Source organism: Cryptomeria japonica, chromosome 6 (assembly GCF_030272615.1).
Source record: "Cryptomeria japonica chromosome 6, Sugi_1.0, whole genome shotgun sequence".
Lineage (NCBI taxonomy): Eukaryota > Viridiplantae > Streptophyta > Pinopsida > Cupressales > Cupressaceae > Cryptomeria > Cryptomeria japonica.
Window position 1 is genome coordinate 242,424,491 of NC_081410.1, and position 19,933 is coordinate 242,444,423.

Genomic DNA, 19,933 nt, shown 5'->3' on the forward strand with positions numbered 1-19,933 from the left:
ATAACGAGGGATGCTTTTGATCGAATTTAGTATGAATGCATCCTATTTATGCATGATTCTAGTAAATGAACTAAACCAGATGATAAGATGACAAGGTTAGTAAAAATGTTATCCTAACATGATATAGTAGCTATATTATTTAATCTAAGATGATAGAAATACTCTAAAATGATTATTAGATTTATTTATATTGCAAAGAGAGGCTAAATGCTTGTTAAAATTAAGTATAAGTATGATGCTAAAGACTTATATGATACAAATGGAGGAATGAGAGCTCTATTTATAGAAGAAACGGGGCAATGGATGGACATGATTGAAGGATCTTAACAAGGGTTAGGATTGAAAGCTATCAATCCATGTTTACAATTCTCACCAATGAAATGGTGACAATTGTCAACATAAGATTGCTTGAGAGGAGAGGTAATAAGCATTAAATGCTTGAGAAGACATGAAGGTTACCTTAGAAGGTAAAGGTTAAGGTTATCCATTGGATAAAGTTTTTACCCAAAGGATAAACTCTTGTGCAAAGGTTAAAGGGATAACCATGGTCAAAGCAATGAATGCTTAATGAGACCCCTGGGTTAGATGAGGGTTGAGTTAGGAAAAAAGTCTCTAACCATGCCACAGAGGGTTAGTTAACCATTAATGGTTTGAAGTCTTTGGGGACAAATTTGTAAGAGTCCTTCCAAATTTGGGGGTTTTCAACAAGTTAGCTTGTTGAAGGCATAAAGGCTTTGATGCCTTTTGGAAGACTTTACTCCAAATTTGAGAAGTGACCTCCTCAAATTTAGGGAAATGGGATAATTGATGGGTTTGAGGTTAATTGATTAGAATTAGATAGGTTCTAGAAGAATTTAGGAAGAGGGTTAGGAGGCAAGTGGGAGATGTAGGAAAATGCAAGTGGGTGAGGAATAATAGGATTTAAAATAAATTGCTTTATCTCAATTTGGTTGCAAGTTGGGGATTTTAAATAAATTAGATTTATTTAATTGGGGTGAACTATTTAATTAAATGTGAATTTAATTAAAAGTACAGGGAAGGGATTTAATTAAATAAAATAATTTATTCAATTAAATGATATAAAAGGCTTAAGTGAATTTAAATAAATAAACTGAATAATTTATTTAATTTAAATAGAGGAATGTGGGTGATTTAATTAAATTAGATTTAACTAAATAGAGGAATGAGAATAAAATGAACATTAACTATTCATTTAGGAATATGGTCATTTTTATATGTCTACATTTTGCCCCTCTTTGAAGTGACGTATGTGCACATGTTGATTCAAAGAAAAATGATGTGTCATCAAAATTTGATTATGATCAGTGTGATTTCGTATCGAGATGTTCTTGTCGTGCCCTAGATTTGATAAATGATGTTGATAATGCCCCCTCGGGAGATGAATCAAAAATTTGAAATTTTGATTTGAGTTGATAAATTTGATTGCATTTTAAAATTTTGTCTATGTTGAATGCGATAATTTGATTCATCTCCCGATAATGATGTTTGTTAGGGTTAGAATTGAGACCACGGGCAATTTTCATGTTCCACCACGTAACCCTAATTTCCATTTACCCCATAAAAAGGTAAAAAGTGATTTCTTTTGGATCATTTGTGCTTGTTGACTTTGGAGAAAGTGACATTTGGAGAGAAAGATAAAATGTCTATTCTCTTTGCTTCTCATTGATTCGAGCATGTTTGGAGGTATCAGAGCCCTACCACATATGGACCACCAGTAAGTCATCAATTTTTGCCCCTTTTTGCTTTTCGTTTTGTCGTTTTTTGTCATGTTTTCCAAATTTTCATGTGGATTTTCACGGTTTAGCACTTAGGGTCTGCACCCTAGCGTATATGAAACAAAGGGTAGTGCGTCAAGTTCTAGGAATGAGGGTAGCATCTAAGTAGGTTTTGGTAGCACAGCGGGAGGTTAGGGTAGCACATAGACGTCGTTTAGCACAACAGGTTCATAGGCTAGCGCGTAAGGAGAAAAGGGAAGTGCATCAGGAAGACCTAGTGCATAGGATTAGCAAGGGGTCGCATGGGTAGGTTAGGTTAGCGTGTAGGTGTGACCTAGCGCATCAGGGTAGTTTTGTAGTGCAGGGCCAGATTAGGATAGAGCATAGCCAAGTTTTAGCGTTTAGGGTATTTTGGGTGGTGCATTGATAGATCAGGGTAGCGCAAAGGTGTAGGTTAGCGCTTAGGGTGCACTTGGTAGCGCATGGAGATTTTTGGATAGTGCATGTCGAGCAGTGTAGTGCTTGGATAAAAATTTTCAGCGCGTGGGAAGAAAAAATGGGGAAAAAGAGGATTCGGTGAGGATGTATGAGATGAAGAAAGATAGGTAGGTGTGGGCCAATTTTCTGGGATGGGTGTGATAGTTAGTCTGCGTGTCTATTGTCGTTGTTTTTTAGAAATTGTCCAATATGAGTTTTGATGTGGGACTGTTTGATAGATAACTTGATTTGATTTTCAATGTTTCAAGTTAATGATGATATGGATTTGATATGATGTAGAACTTGATTAGATTTTCAATGTTTCAAGTTGATACGAATTGATTTGATGAGGAAACTGATATTGGACATGTTTTGTTTGTGATAGGAGTGACTTGGGGTTATGCAGTCGCAAGAGTGATTTACGAGACCGTGGTCGTTGATACCACGATTCACACAAGCAGATAGAGATATTATTGAGAGGTGTGGACTATCCTCTTTGTGAGAGATGCCCCGATATACCATTAACTGGGATTTATTGACAACTTTGGCCAAGAGGTGGCATAGTGACACCAACACCTTTCATTTGGTGACAAGTGAGATCATAGTGACACCTGAGGATTTCTACCGGATTCTGTGGATTCCAGTGGTAGGTGCACTTTTACCATATGAGCAGACTGAGGAGGGTGGCATAGAGGCTCTTCGCCAGATATTATAGGACGATACGGTTTACGGATATGGATCTCCTGGTAGGAGTTCATTGATTTGGATTATTCCCCTTTACCATCAGTGTTGGCAGGATTTATAGGTGGTTTCTTATGCCCCGACTGTAGGTCAAAGGGACTGGCAGTAGGATGGGGGTTGGTCTTGGAGGACATGGTGACACAGGGTCGCCGATTTGCATAGGGGTCTGCTATGTTGGCCCACTTATACAAGGACCTGCATTAGGTGGTTTACTTGGGATACATCAGTCTATCAGTTGGGGTTATGATGCTATAGGTATGGGCGTGGGAGCATATTCCTGTAGCTAGGCCACTTGCTGACAGAGATAGGCCAGTTGGTCACGCTTATGCATATGGATATAGAGGGATAGTTGTCCAGCGTAAGCTGGGCAAACTGGAGCATTGGAGATGAGTGCTTAACGATATTGACACAGTCGTCTAGAGACCATATATGGATTGCGAGGTGTGGGCAGAGGATGGGATGGAGATGCCTTATGTCTACATATCCCAATTTCTGATAGGGCGGACGCCCTTTGTTATTGAGATATTTCTACAGAGCCAAGTGTTGCGGTAGTATGGACGACAACAGGGGATACCACAGGGAGCATGCTTGTATGCTCAATGGAGGTAGGATGTACCATAGTGGGGACCCACTATTGATAGCACGGTGGTAGGTGAGGAGTTCTTTCACCTAGCCGGCCAGATATGGGACTATGCCTACGAGATAGTGGATGCAGGTATGACTGATGAGTTTGCAACACTCTTTGCAGCTCATGCGATGGCCAAGATATCGGATACAATAGAGATGATTCCTGCTTTTGATGATGATGAGGATGAGCAGGCCGAGAGACTAGGGAGATGAGGAGAGGAGGGAGAGGAGCTGGATGAGGGAGGTGGGGATGGTGGAGGTGATGACGATGGAGATGGTAGAGGAGGTGGCTGAGGTCGGTGTGGGGATAGGGGAGAGTTGATCAGGGGAGGAGAGGGGATAGAGGTGGAGTTGGTGGTGATAGAGGGATACAAGTGGAGAGAGTTGTGCGGTGGGCTATGGAGGATAGAGGGAGGGGAGGTTTGGCTATTGGAGCTAGTGGTGAGGAGAGGGTAGGAGAGGTGATAGCATCTGTGGGAGAGATAGATGATTTTAGATGGCTGGCCCAGAGGAGGAGGTCAGATGTTTTACCCCCACCAGCATTGAGGATAGGGAGAGGGAGAGGGGGTACCACTACACAGGTACCCCTCCAGATTCGGATTCCTACTCATCAAGAGGATGCTCAGATTAGGTCCTTACAGTTGTTAGTGCAGCATCTACACACACAGTTGTTGGCGCATCAACGTCAGATTACTTAGCTTACTGCAGAGTGGGATACAGAGAGAGAGAATCGAGGTCGAGTAGAGGAGCTTGTAGAGAGAGATAGTAGGTGCCCCGATGTGAGACACACTGAGGGAGATACGACACACTACCATGGCGGTCAAGTACTATAGGTGGTTGTATTAGGACCTAGTCCCTAGAGAGCAGAGGGCTCCTAGCTTTAATGCTAGTCGGTCATCTCGGAGTCAGTCAGGGGTAGAGAGTAGGGGTGTGACTGGGCCACCTTGATAGGATCCACCTGGAGATCTAGGTGCTAGGACATCTGCTACGAGACCGTCACCCTCAAGAGATAGTCATACCTAAGAGACCTTGTCTCTATTGTATTTTGGGACAGACATGACATTTTTTGTATACTTGATCATTATATATATATATACGACACTATTTTCTTTGATCCATATGTGATGTGTTTGATGAATGATGCTTTATATGATCTTGATGATTCTATGATGATGAGGCAATGCTTAGATAGAGGCCTGTGATTTGATATTTGATGCATAATGGATGATGTATGAGATGTATCTTGAAAATGAGATGTATGATAATGATAATGATGTGAGATGTATCTTGAAAATGAGATGTATGATATTGATAATGATGTGAGATGTATCTTGAAAATGAGATGTATGATATTGATATGCCACTATTTGTAAAATGAGTGCAACTAATTGTAAAATGATATGCAACTAATTGTAAAATGATATGCAACTAATTGTAAAATGATATGCAACTAATTGATCATTCCTCATTTTGCATTTTGTCATTCCTGTATAGTCACATGCTTTTGCTTTCTTTTATGGTTATCATCATTGAACATTGATTTGTTGGGATATGTTGAAAATTTATACAAGCATAATGGTATATTCGAACCATAATGACCTGAGAAAAATTTACATGGTTTTTGATTTTGCAAGATAGCACAAGCGTCGAGGCATAATTGAACCACAACGACCTAAGTGTGGCTTGTGTATAAACAGACAATATTAAACCATTTGTATGCACAAAGTGGAATCATGGCTTTAGTGATATGCTTTGAATCGCGTCTCGAGACAAGTATTTTTACAGTACAAGTGAACGCCTCACAAACAAAAAACTAAAAAATATTGGAGTCCCCATGACTTTCTCTACCTCGATGCATCATTGAGAAAATGTAGAGGATCCAATAGTTCAAAAAAGTTCAAGTGCAAAAATAGTCAAAACTTCATGCCAGATGCAAACATTTGATTCTTCAGAAAATCATCCATCATGTGTTGTGAATCATTTTAAGTGATCAATGTTTGTTCTCATGATTGTTAATTTTTTGTTGGACATGATGCTTTGAGTGTTGTAAGTTTTGATTTAGGATGGAATGTTTGATCAATGCTGCCCCTAGCTAAATTTGCCTCCCGATGCAGATATGTATAGTGATAACCAAGCCATGGTGGGATATGACGAAAGGATATTTGGATAAACTAGGATAGTGACTACGCTAAGTTTGTCCTGGGAAATGCTATAGATTTGTCGGGTGATGACCGATATTGCATGACTGTGGATATAAAAGTTCGAGAGTATAGATAGATAGAGGAGCTTTCCTCTCACAATAGTGCCTATTGCCAGGTTTTCACTAGTTGTTTTTATTGTACCTTTTTATTTGTTTTTTCTTATTTTTTGATGTTTTTGTAGTTTTTGATTTTTTTACTTTTCCGTGCATTAGACTACTCAAGTATAGTATTTCTTCAAATGGATGGTGTTAGTTGGTTCATCAAGTACATCTCCTTCTGAAGTTGTTAGCTGATAGGTGCCTAATCCATAGGCCAATATGATGACATAGGGACCTAACCAGTTAGGTTCAAACTTCCCTCTCTTTTCTCGATCCTGTTGATTTCTAGGATTTTCTTTGAATACTAGATCACCAATTTTAAAAATTCTAGGGATGACTTTGTGATTGTAGCTTCGGCACATGCATTGCTGGTATGCTTTGAGATGAGTGTAGGCATGTTGTCTCTTTTCATCTAGAAGTTCTAACTCTTGCAGATGGTTGACTCGATACTCTTCATCTGGAATGGGGCCTTTCAAAGATACTCTGAGAGATGGGATTTCTACCTCTAGGGGTAAAATTGCTTCTGATCCATACACCAATGAATATGGCATAGCTCTTGTAGGTGTGCAGATGTTAGTTCTGTATGCCCAAAGTGTTGGATTGAGTTGCACGTGCCAATCTTTGCCTATGTCATTTATTGTTTTCTTGAGGATTTTCAATATGGTTTTGTTGGATGCCTCAGCTTGACCATTTCCCTGTGGGTAGTAAGGTGTAGAGAAACGGTGTTGGATCTTGAATCAGTCACATAGTTCTCACACATCCTAATTTTTGAAAGGTCGTCCATTATCTTTGATGATTGAACTTGGAAAGCCATATCTGCAAATCAGATAATTAAGAATGAAAGAAGCAATTTGTTTTCTAGTTACTGTGGTCATGGGAACTACCTCAATCCATTTGGTAAAATATTATGTTGCAGTGATAATGAACTTGTGTCCATTTGAAGATGAAGGGTGTATTTTACCAAGTCTATTCCCCACTGGCAAAAAGGCAAGGATGTTGTGAATGGTTGCAGCTCCTGTGTTGGTGCATGTATAAGATTGCCATGGATTTGGAATTTAGGACATTTCTTTGCAAAATGATAAGAGTCCTTTTCCATTGTCGGCCAATAATATCCCATTCGTAGAAGTTTTTTAGCAAGAGTAGGACCACTTGAATATGTGCCACAGATACCTTCGTGAAGCTCTTATAAAGCAGAGTCAGATTCATTATGATCAAGGCAATGAAGAAGAGTACCATCTAGACCTCGATGGTACAAAGTATCAACAGTGAGAGTATAATGGGTGGCTTGTTGGATAAAGTTGTGTTTTTGGTTTCGAGATAGGTCAATAGGTAGGGTATTGTTTTTAAGATAGTCGTATATGGGTTCGTATAACAGAGAGTCAGAATTGGTTAAGGCATAGATAACATGGGATGTGGGATGGTCATAGGCTGGGGAGAACATTTGCTCTACCAGAAACTCGTAACGACTCTATTGCTCTGGAATTTGTAGTAGTGAAGTGATAGTAGCCATTGCATCGGCTCCTCTGTTGTCCAACCTTGGTATTTTCTCGAAGGTGATGTGGAAAAATTATTGTTTGAAATCATCCACCATTCATTTGTATGGTAGCAGCTTGTCATCTTTTGTCTGATAGTCATCATTGATCTGATTTATGACTAGTTGTGAATCTCTATAGACTTCCAATTTTGTGATTCTCTATTCCACGACCATTTTGATCCCTGTAACCAGTGCCTCATATTCAGCAATGTTATTTGTGCATGGAAACATGAGCCTATATGATCTTGGTATGGTGTGCCCGTTAGGAGTGATGAAAAGAATGCCAACACCTTAGCCATGTTGAGTGTAGGAACCATCAAAGTATAGGGTCCATTTCTTGGTGGAAATAGCAAGAACATCCCTATCTGGAAATTCAATCTCCATTGGTTGTTTCTCTGTTATTAGTGCATTGGCTAATTGATCTGCAATTACTTGTCCTTTGATAGCTCGTCGCTCTATGTAGTGGATATCAAATTCGCTGAGAATCATTACCCATTTAGCCAATCTACCAGTGAGAGTTGCTTTGTTGAGTAAGTATTTTAGAGGATCAATTTTTGCTACGAGCTTGATTGTATGAGCTACCATGTAGTGTCAGAACTTTTGAGAAGCAAATACCACTGTTAGGCAAGCCTTCTCAATGAATGTATAATTGAGCTCATATCCATTTAAAGTTCTACTGATGTAATAGATAGCTCATTCCTTTACTTCTTGATTTTCTTGTGCTAACAATGCCCCCAGTGATATGTCTGTTGTTGATATGTATAGAATAAGTGGCTTCCCTACTATGGGTGGTACTAGAACTGGTGGGTTCATTAGATATTGCTTGATTTGGTAGAATGATTCTGCACATTTGGCCTCCCATCTAAATGGTACATTCTTATGTAGAAAATGATTGAATGGTAGACTTTTATCTGCTAATTGAGCGATGAAACGCTTGATTGACTGGAGTCGTCCTTGCAAGGATCTGAGTTGACTAATGTTCTTAGGTGGTGGCATCTCCATGATGGCTTGTACCTTTGCTAGATCTACTTCAATGCCTTTTTCGGAGACAATGTACCCCAATAAGCTGCCTGATGTAACCCCAAAGACACACTTCTAGGGTTGAGCCTAACTTGAAATCTTTCCAATCTGTCAATAATCTTTTCTAAGATGCTTAGATGTTCTGCTTGGGTAAATGATTTAGCTAGTAAATCATCTACATAATCATCCATGAAGGTATGCATCATGTCATGAGAGATTATTGTCATTGCACGTTGATAAGTTTCCCCAACATTCTTTAAGCCAAACGACATGACATTCTAACAGTATGTTCCCCAAGGATAGGTAAATGTTGTTTTATCTTGATCCTCTCAGGCTATCTTGATTTGATTATAGCCAGAAAAAATGTCCATTAGTGATAGCATTGCATGGCCTGTTGTGAGGTCTACAATTATGTCGATACTGGACAAAGGAAAGTCATCCTTTGGACAAGCTTTGTTTACATCTCTAAAATCGGTGCATATCCTGATGCTGCCATCTGGTTTTGAAAATGGCATAATGTTGGAAATCCATTCACCATAGTCGATAGGTCGAATAAATCCGACGTCTACTAGTTTCTTTAGCTCAACTTTGACCATGAGTGCTACATGTGGATTCATTTTTCTTATTTTTTGCTTAACTGGCTTGGCTCCCAGAGCAATGGACAAGTGATGCATGATTAAGTGTGGATCGATCTGGGGCATATCTGCATATGACCAAGCAAAATTGATTTGCTTTTCTTTGAAAAATTGGATAAACTCCGATCTTTCTTCCTCTGTCAAAGATTCTGCTAGGTGTATGTTTTTGGTTGCTTATGTTGTACCAGTGTTGATTGATTGAGTAGGCTCAATCAATATGGGTGATCGCTCCTGATAATGTTTAGGAAGAGTTTCAAGTCTCCCATCTTTGGGTGCCTTAAAAAGGTTTTCACTTGTAGATGCGTCCTTTATTTTTACTTTTTTATGATCTAGTGTTGTCATTGACTGGTTTTCAGCAATAGATCCTTTATTTCATTCATTTTTGTGACTGAGAGACTTGGCACTCCCTTGATTGTAGATGTCGTTACTTTGTTCACTGGTAGAGTCTATTTCTGGGTTGACAGTACACAAGTAATGGATAATGGATTCATCCTTTGGGAAAATTGGTATGTCATGATTTTCAGGTTCATCCCAGTCTATGAGGTCAGGAAAGGTAAGTGGTAAAGAGTTATTGGGTGGGTCAAGTTCATCTTTTGTAAGTGTTAGGATGGAGGTATCATCGTGGTTGGTTGGGATATTAAATAAGTTAATGATTTTGTCAAGGTCTTCAATGGTATCATCTTCCATGTAAACTTGCTCGTAATGTCGCTGCTCATTTTCCTTGGCGTCATAGATATTTTGTGGACCAAATTCAAGTAGTCTAGGTTATGTGCCTTGTTCTTCTTGAGAAATGGGTGTATGACCATCATTTGCAGAAATATCCTCAGTAACATTGGAACAACTGCCCCATTCATATTCATTTGAATCAGTTTCAGAGGTATTATCCCAAATTCTCACAGTGTTGTGGACTGGTATGTTGTAGGGTGAAAACAGGTCTTTGATGATTGATACGAGTCTGATAGTTTTCTTTGATTTTGTATCAAATCCTGCTTCTACTCTTTGCATTTTCTCATATATTGTCTCTCCTCGGGGAGTAATGATGTTACTAGGGAGTGATTCTTCTTTGTTTGAAACTGGTTCTTGAACATGATGTACTTTTGCACAAGGTGCTTCTGTCTCTTGAATGATTGATTTCTCTTGATGTTTCTTTTTTTTCTGGTATTCACATTCCTTGCATATTGTTTCTGCTTATTCAAATAGTGCCTCTTGCCATGAGTCCTCCTTGTATTTTTCTTTTCCTTCCACTGAGGTTTTTGGTATTTGCTTGGTGTCTTCCTTGGTGGTAGAGTGTGTTCATAGCCCAATCCTATTTTGTTTTTACAAAATTGTGAAGGAGGATCTAATGGTTCTGTGATGCCTTCCTAATGCTTGTCAATAGGTCCTTTGCCATTGTATCCCATTTGTTGCATGATCAAGTAGTCTTTTCCATATAGTTGTCTTGGTATAGCTACTTCCATAGTAGTTGCTCTGTCTTCTTCCTCATCCTTGTATAGCCAACTAAGGATGTCTTTCTCCTCTGATTCATGTGCTAGTGTGCCTAGTTGAATGAATTTTCCATCAAATTTGGTGATGGGCTGCGTTACTCGATGTGTTGATACTAAAGGTAACCCATGAGATTTAGGCGATGTTGGTGAGTTGGTTAGACACAGGGGTTCCAAAGAGTATTCTCCCATACCTTGTTCTTTGATTTTCATTTTCTGCTTGAAATCCATAGATAGCAATTTAGACTTTTCTTGCTGAAGATATGGTGTTGAGGAACTTTTTTTTTCTCTATTATGTGGAACCAAACTATCTTGGGCTGCCCCCATAGCATTATAATGTTAAAAAGGGTTACGATTTGCTGATATAAAAATCTCTTGTCCATTGTAGGGGAACTTAACACACTGGTGATAAGTAGAAGGTATTGCTTGCATTTCATGTATCCAAGGTCGACCCAATAAGATATTTTATGTGAGATCTATGTCTACGACTTGGCACATAGTGTCCTTTTGTATTGGTCCTACTTAAATTGGCAACACTACTATTCCTTTGGATGATCTTTCTTCATCATCATATGCTTTGATAGTGATCTTTTTACATGGATCAATAGACTGCTTAGAGAAGCCTAATGCACGTATAAGTTTCAAGGTACAGATATTGAGTCCAGCTCCTCCATCTATTAATACTCTTTTGACGTGATGTTTGTAGACCAAGACTTCAATGTGGAGTGGAGTATTATGTGGATGGCTTAATGAAATATTATCCTGCTTGGAAAAGGTGAGATTATGAGGCTCTGTCATGTGAGCCACAATGGCTTGGAATTTGTCAGTATCCAGATCTTGGGGTACATTTGTTTCCAATAGTGCTTGTTCCAAGATGTCCTTGTGTTTTGGTGAAAGTTTCAGCAACTCAAGTATAGATATTTGAGCAGGAGTTTTGTGCAGTTGACTGACTAGGTCATATTGAATCTTGGGTATGGTGTTTGTTGCTTATGTATGTCCCTTCAAGACATATTTTTGAGCTCTAGTGGTTACATTGATGGATTCATGTTCGTGTTTGTCCTTGATTGTAATAACATTTACTTGATTGTCCTCAGTTGATATATGATTGATGGTGTTATTGTATATGTGATTGATACGAGCTCCACGTGTATCATTTGAGGTTGAAGCTCCATCCTTGTTGTAGTTTGGAAGAGGATTCTTAAAGGCTTCATGGCCACCATTTGTCTTGAGACCATTGACTGTTAACTCACCTCTATCAATCATGTCTTGAACAATGTTTTTTAGTCTCATGCAATCATTTGTTTGATGTCCTTTATTGTGATGAAAATCACAAAAGTGTGAGTCATTCCACCAGGGTGGTTTGATTTGTGGTTCAAAGTTGTTGATTGCTGGTAAGGAGATAATTTTGTTTGCCAAGAGTTCTCTGAATGCTGACTCCAATGATTGCCCTAATGGTGTGTAGATGTGTTTTGTAAAGTTGTTGATGTTACCTCATGAGTTTGTATTAAGTCCTCGATTGGTGTTATTGTCTTTGGTATTGTTGGTGTTGTTAAGATGATCTTGATTGGTAGTTGGTGCATAAGTGTTAGTACCTGGGTTAGCACCTTTTTGATTCTTGGTAGCCTAAGGATTACCTGATAAAGCTAACACCGATTGCTTTGATTTCACATCATTAGTTTCATTTCCTCCTTCATTTCCAGTGTTTTTGTTTCTGGTTCAGAACCTAGATTTGTCTAAGTTGTTGTTGTTTTGGTTATTGTAATTAGAGTTGGATGAATTCGTCCCTTCTTTGAAAAATTTTGATGTTCCTTTCTTGACACATGCCTCCTCTACTTGGATGCCATTTTCAATCAATTTAGCAAAAGATGGTATGCATTGGAGTTTGAGTATGTAACTCATCTCGCTATTTAAATTGTTGATGAAAATTTCCATCTTTTCCTTCTTAGACACATCTTGAGGATACCTTGAGACCATTCATTGCCAACGTTGAAGGAACACCATGAATGTTTCATTGTTTTTCTGTTTGGTATTGCATACATCTAGCATGGTGATGGTATGTTGAATATTGTAGGAATATTGAGTTATGAATTTGTTGACTAACTCATCAAAGGATCAGACAGGAGGTGTGATTTTGGATAACCATTCCATGGTTTGCCCTCCCAAGCTTCTTGGAAATAATCTAATTAAATAAGTGTCATCATGGGCAAATTCTAGGCTCATGGTACAGAATTCTCGGACATGATCACGAGGATCGCTTTTCCCATCATATTTGTCAAATTTGGGAATGTTTGAATTTGGGGGAAAAGGTACCATGTTTAACCTCCTGTCAAAAGGATAAGGACAAATTTCATTCAAGGAATACCATACTATTGATCCTTATTGCATGTCTTGCATTTGTTTTTGCACATTTGTATTTGTTGTGTAAGAGCAACCAAGGGTGCATTTATTTGTTGAGGGAAGAGTTCTTCCCTTGCATTGTTTCTAGTTTAGAATGGCATGTGTAGCGGCATGTTTTGCTCAGGGATGTTTTTCTCAGGTAAATTCTACTTAGGTAAGTTTTGCTCAAGTATGTTTTGTTTAGGGTCACATGCTTCCTCCTCTCTTTGTTGTTCTTGATAAGCATAATGTTGAGACCTTGTTCTAAATATGTCAGTATCGAAGTCTTCAGGGAGTTTAACTCCTTTGCTTGTGAGCATGAGTAGGTATTTTTCTTTGTCAGTTTCCATGAGTTTTTCCACAAGTTTTTGAAATGAAGTGCTTTCTTGACACTCTTGGAGGAGTTCCTCAGAAATTTTTGTGTCTTCTAGATTTGGATATTCAAAAGGATTTGATAATCTTCGACCCATGCTAGACTCTGGTTGTGGTTCACTTTGTTTATTTCGTTGAGAGCAAGTAACAATGAGCATCTAGTGGAAACTTTCTGTGACAAAGGGAACAAACTCCTCTTTGATGTTTTGCTCAGGGGTTGGTGGTTCAAATAGAGGTATATTGTAAGTGATGCACACTTCGGGGAAGAAGGATGGATTGATCTTTACTCCTTGATTTAGGCATTGACTGAATGCTAATTTTTGATAGAATGCTCTACTCCTCAATGGTTCTTTGTCAAATTCATTTGTTTTGTTTTGAAGATACAAGCACATATGACGGAGGAATGTTTGATGAGATTTGAAGAGTTGGCGATTGATGTATAAAAATCTATTATGTTTGACAAGTTTCGGAGAACTGGGTTGTTGTTTCCTCAACTTAGTGTTATGATAAACACTCTTTCTTCTCAGAATATGAGGATTAGTCATGCACAAGTGATCAATGGTTTCCTTTGATTTGTTTTGGATTTAGATATCTTGTTTGAAAACTTTAAGTTTTACTTTTATCAAATGAAGGTTTAGATGCCCCCTCACGACAAAGCATGTCAAATGATATGGAATAAGAGCTTTCCCGATATGGAAACTTGATTTGACAACTTGGAGTTTGAAACAAGTATGTTTTTGGATAAAAACCCACTTGATTGAAGGACCTTTTGATACGTGTGATGGTGTTTCCTGATTTTGATAGGAGAGATGTATTTTATCTCTTGACTAGTTTTTGGATTTTGACAACTTTGTTTTAAGGAAAACTTGCTTTTGGAGTAGTTTTGATATTTTGATTTCAATTTTCTGTCTGATGGAGTTCAAGCGAGGAAAAAGGGCTTCCTAAATTGTTTTCAGAATTTTCAAAAATAGTTTTTGTTTTGCCCCCTATTTTCTCAGTTTCGGCTATGCGCTAAGCCAGAAACCCAATGCGGTACCAACTTTTCACAAAGCGCTAGAGAATGGTCTCCATGCGCTAAGCTGCCTTTCTGATGCGCTAACTTGGTCTGTTTGATTTTGGTTTGGTTTGAAAGGTTATGCACTAATATGTCCTATCAATGTGCTAATAGATGATCTCAACATGCTAGTGTTTGGTCTCAACACGCTAAGTTGTTGCTTCAATGCACTAGAATGCTTTCAGAAAGTGCGAAGGTTTGAACTACTAATTTGGATTTGATTATGCGCTATGCTGAAGCTTGCACACCCTAAAATGTGGTTCCAAAGCACTAAGATGTTGCTCTTACACACTAAATTGCCCTGATAGTTTTGACTTGGTAGTTTTCTGTGATTTGTGAACTTTGTTTCAATGATGATGGATGATTTTCTGAAGTAAGAAATGAAAGCACAGCACAAAAGAGATAACCATTTTTCCTAGTCTAAACAATGAGTGTATGTTCTGCGAGGGCATGTTCAAATCCCCAGTGTTTTAACAGGTTTGGATACAGAAAATACAATTCAATTAGACTCTTTATTCAAGGGTCATCAACAATACCATAGCTCACTAGTCTGAATACTCCATCAGCTCAAACAACCTTGTCACCCCCTAGGGGGCACCAGTTTTTTTGTCTTTTGCCAAAAATTAAATCAAAGTGAATTGCTTCACAATTGAGTAGTTATCTTGGGAGATATATGGTGAGTAATCTTGGGGGAAGATTCTTCCCCTCCCTTGCACTATGATAATGCAAATGTTTGGATATTGACTCGGCTCAAAGTTTCTAGTGCTAACGTTCATAATCAGGCTTTTTGTTCGGTCGTCAATGATAAACTCCCTTAGGAGGCTTCCCAACCTTTAGAACAAAGGCTTTACGTATCATAAAGATACTGGGGGAAGGCTAATCGCTACATGCAACCGTTGAAAAGGACTTTCGTCACTTTCCACTTTTGATTATAGTGCGCTGGAACACTTGGCATCAAAGTCATTCCCCACTTAGGTTGTTCCCCTCACACCAACCAAAGAATGGCTTTAAGAGTTGTTCAACTCCCCGGGAGGGCAGACCTACTAAAGGTTTTAATGCTTAAAAACACTGAAAGAATAAGAGTGGTTTGGCTTTTTTATCACCTAGTTAAGGGGAGAGCATATACCTTCCACTTTCGAAGTGAAGCACACAAGTGTTCTTTTTAGCCTTTTATTGCAATGATTTGGTAAAATCTATATGGAGATATTGCTCCACAAAAACATGGTGTTCATTTTATTCCATCAAATCAATGATTATCTAATCTAAAAAATGAAACCTAGTCAACAAAGAAAAACTTTGATTTTGGTCAACAAAATAAATCAACAAGGGGGAAGAACTTCCCTCTTTAACTTTGAATAAAACTGGACAAGTGTGGTTCTTTTACCTTGCAAAAATTTTAAAAATTGATCCTTTTATACACCAAAGGATGGTGAGGTTCTTTTTAAAGCTCTTTTGTAAAATGAAAGATTGTTTTGTCTTTTTTAGATGCCCAAATGAAAGTTTTTTTCTCCTAGGAAAGCAAAATAGATTTTTGTTGTGGTTCTTTTTAAGTTCCCACACTAATACATTTGGACTATATTTTCGACTGAGGTTTCTGACGAAGAAGGTATATTGTGGCCAAATTTGATTTTTTTTGAAAAAATGCTCGCATTCGTCGTAATTCCAATGGAAATTACCCATTTGGTTTCGACGAAGAAGGTATTAGCAATGAGAATTTTCTTTTTTTCAAAAAAGTGTCATCGTAATTCTGAGGACAGCGGCCATTACAAAATAAAAAAAGAGGCGGGGAATTCATTTGTGAATTGCAATCCTGCATAGGCATCCGTGGTGACTTCAACCCCCAAGAACATCAAACCCTCATCGAAGGCAATCCCACGCAGGAGGTAGATTCAAATTGCCCTAGTTTTTAATTTCATGTTGCAAAAAATATACATGTGGTGGTTAATTGTCCTAGTTTAATCTCGTAAAACCATAGAACTATGGTTGAGGAGTGAGCATTTAATTTTGTATCAGCAATCCCTTCCTCCCATATACACACGTGTTGATTGTTCACATGAGATCACATCTCTTTGCAGCATCATATCAAACAATTCACAAGCCTTGTCCATGTTTCCACATTTTGCATTCATGTCAAGCAGGGCATTTGCAAGTACAACACCTAACAAAATTCCTCTATCTGTTATGCTTTGATGGATGTCCATACCCTGTTCCAAAGCTCCCATTTTTGCACAGCCAGGGAGGATGCTGGCAAAGGTTGTGGAATTTGGATTTATGCCTTCCAATTTCATTTGCTTGAAAGTGTCTAAAGCCTTTTCGACAAATCCATTTTGTGCATATCCAACAATCGTTGCAGTCCACGAGACAACATTTTTTTCAGGCATTCTATCAAATAGTTCACGTGCCTTGTCTGTGCTTCCACATTTTGCATACATGTCTACCAAGGCAGTTACAACTACAACATTTGACAAAATTTCTCTATCCTTTATGCTTTGATGAATGTCCATACCCTATTCCAAATCTCCCATTTTGGCACAGGCAAGGAGGATAGTAGCAATGGTCATGGAATTTGGCTTTACACCTGCTGATTGCATTTGCTTAAAAGTTTCTAAAGCCTTCTCAACAAATCCATTTTGTGCAGTTGCAACTACATCTGACAAAATTCCTCTATCTTTTATGCTTTGATGGATGTCCATACCCTGTTCCAAAGCTCCCATTTTGGCACAGGCTGGGAGTAGGCTGGCAAACGTAACTAAAGAAATGCAATGATCAGCTCCAAAGACATCAAACCACTACTAACAAAACCGAGAGTCTAAAATATGATAGGGAATAGTGTGAGCTGTCCTGAAATAAAATATTTTATTTTTAATTTCAACTAAAACATAATTACTCAGCCATTTAATGTTATTAATAAGTGTTTAATTTATGAAAGAGATAAATGGTTGGCCACAAGTACATGAGTTACTAAATGCACCCAAATAAGTGAATTTGATATTCAAAACTATCTACAATGAATTCAATTCTTGTCCATTAGTCATTTATGTTTGCAATAAGCATCTTTCTTTGTTTTTCTTAATCTTTATTCATAGTTATGTGCATATTTCACATTCTATAATTAGGATATCAATTGCTATGGCTGAACACTAGCATGATGTTTGTGTTGTGGTATAGATGCGTGGAAACATAATTATGGGATTGTTATATTATAGAGATCATAAATCTAGATATCGCATATTAGTTATAGCTCTTCTTGGATTGAGTCTAAAGTTGACATACAATCATAAAGCCATTATTAGCAGATATATCCATTTCTAGTAAAGACAATTGAGAAAGTCATTTTGATATTGAGAGTTTCTTATCTATTTACCTATTGATCATTATTAAGCCATAATATTTAGGTCTATTTATCTCTCTTGCAAAACCTTTGTAAGTGTCCTAGATTGTCCCTACTACTCACTCTTCAATTTGGAAAAATGGAGTTCTAAAGATTTGTTGCACAAGATGGTGTTGAACTTATCAACAAGGCTAGCATGGAAGGCATGTTCAAGCTTCTACTTGTACAACTTACAACAAATGATTTGTTGATAGAAGAAATTATTGAAATAGGGATACAATCGAAAGACAAGTAAGTACATACAAACCTCCTCAGTTGAAAGTAAAATCCATGTATAAAAAGAGTACATTGAATCCCAATCCATAAACACAATAGAGATACCGATGGAGACTTAATTGGATGTAGCATGTCGCACCAAAGTTGTTAGAGTATGCTAAGCTAGTACATAATGTTTCGTAAAGCCACATTAGTATTTTGCCCAGATCATTATCTACCAAAACTAACTATAGTAATCCTTTTGAGGATTAATTTCATGGTGCTAGATCTTCATTTAGTTCCACTTCTTGTTGGAGAAAAGAACAGTTATTTCTTGAGGTAGATGAATATCCCATCAACAAAGGACAAGACCCTTTCTAGAATATAACAAATTCTACTCCCACAAAAGATCATGGGGGTTTCACTAGAGATATTGAATAAGAGATAGACTTCTACTGCTGCATTAAAAGCATTGGCATGTTCTTCATTTATTGATGTAAACTCTCTATGACGCCACCACAACCAACAAAGGTGTAAAAAGTTGTTTGCAATGCATGGTTTTTTAGGATTGTCCTTTGAGAAAAAAAAATTAAAGTATGGAAGCAGGATCTACCAACTCCTGAGGAAAAGACCATGTCAGACAATAATTTCTATTTTCTTGCCTGTGAAGAAAGACCATGTCAGACAATATCAACGAACAACAAAATAAGGAGACAATTGCAGGATTGTGATCTAACTTGAAAAGAAAAGGTGATGGAAAATGTTATTGTTCGTGCAAAATTTGTAAGGGGTTAAAGACTAGAAGACTTCTAATCAAAACAATGAAGAAACATTATAGGTTGCATGGTCACATTGAAGGTGGACATGATTATCATCCATTGGTAAGTTTTTCATTATATCGTTTTGACAATTTATATACATAATAAATCACATGATGATGAGATCATGATCACGGTTTATTTATGTATATCAATTTTATATAGGTTGAGCACCCTGGAGCACATGGTATGGATCAACACAACCCTGAGAATATGGTTTTTGAAGTGGATGAACATGGAGGTGTGAATATCGAAGCTGAAGATAATGATCCCATGGAAGATGACGATCATGAGCCAGAAAACACAATTGAAGATGATGGTACAAATACATTGATCCATGACTCATTTAGTACTCGTTGTTGGCATTATAACAGACAAGGAAGATTGTTGGCATTTCAATAAGGATATTGAGAAGGTTGTTGATGATTATGGATATAACTGATTAAGGATGTTTAATGTCTTAATACTATTATTTTGTCATTGATGTCAAGAAATTGATTTTATAATTCAGTATGATGTTGCCATATCTTAAGAAGTATGATTTGATGAGTATAAAGATGTCAGTAAAAGACACAAAAAGAATGTGATGAATAAGGGGAGGAATAAGTTATTCAGTGGGAAACTATTACCGAGTTAGACAATGATGAGATCATGATGTTTAGACTATTTTGATATCCTACATATGTTATTGATTGAAAGGTTAATACTATACTATGTTATTGAGAAAAGAACCTAGTTGGTAAACCCTAAGAAACCTATTTGGTAAACCCTAAGGTTATCGCTATCGATTAATGAAGGCAGAATGTCTACTGAGTGAAGTTTAGTATTTACCGAGTAATAACAGAATGCACTGAATGAATAAAAGCATTATTTAATGAAGGAAGCTGATGAGCTGGCTATGATTAAATGATTGGTATGTCATGCTTGAAGTTTGTTAAAGAATCTATGGCAAAAGGAAAATCGGCAGGAAGATCTACAGCTCAAATTGAACTACAATACCCTAGCACAAGTTCCAAGAAATGTATGCAAGTTCCAAGGCGGGGTAAAATGTTTTCAGATCGAAGGATACATTGAACCTAGTCAAGTTTGAAGATCTGATGGCTATGATTGATCATGGGATATGTGATCAAGGAGATTAAGCGGTTGGTAAGTTGTTTATAAATAAGGAACTGTTGAT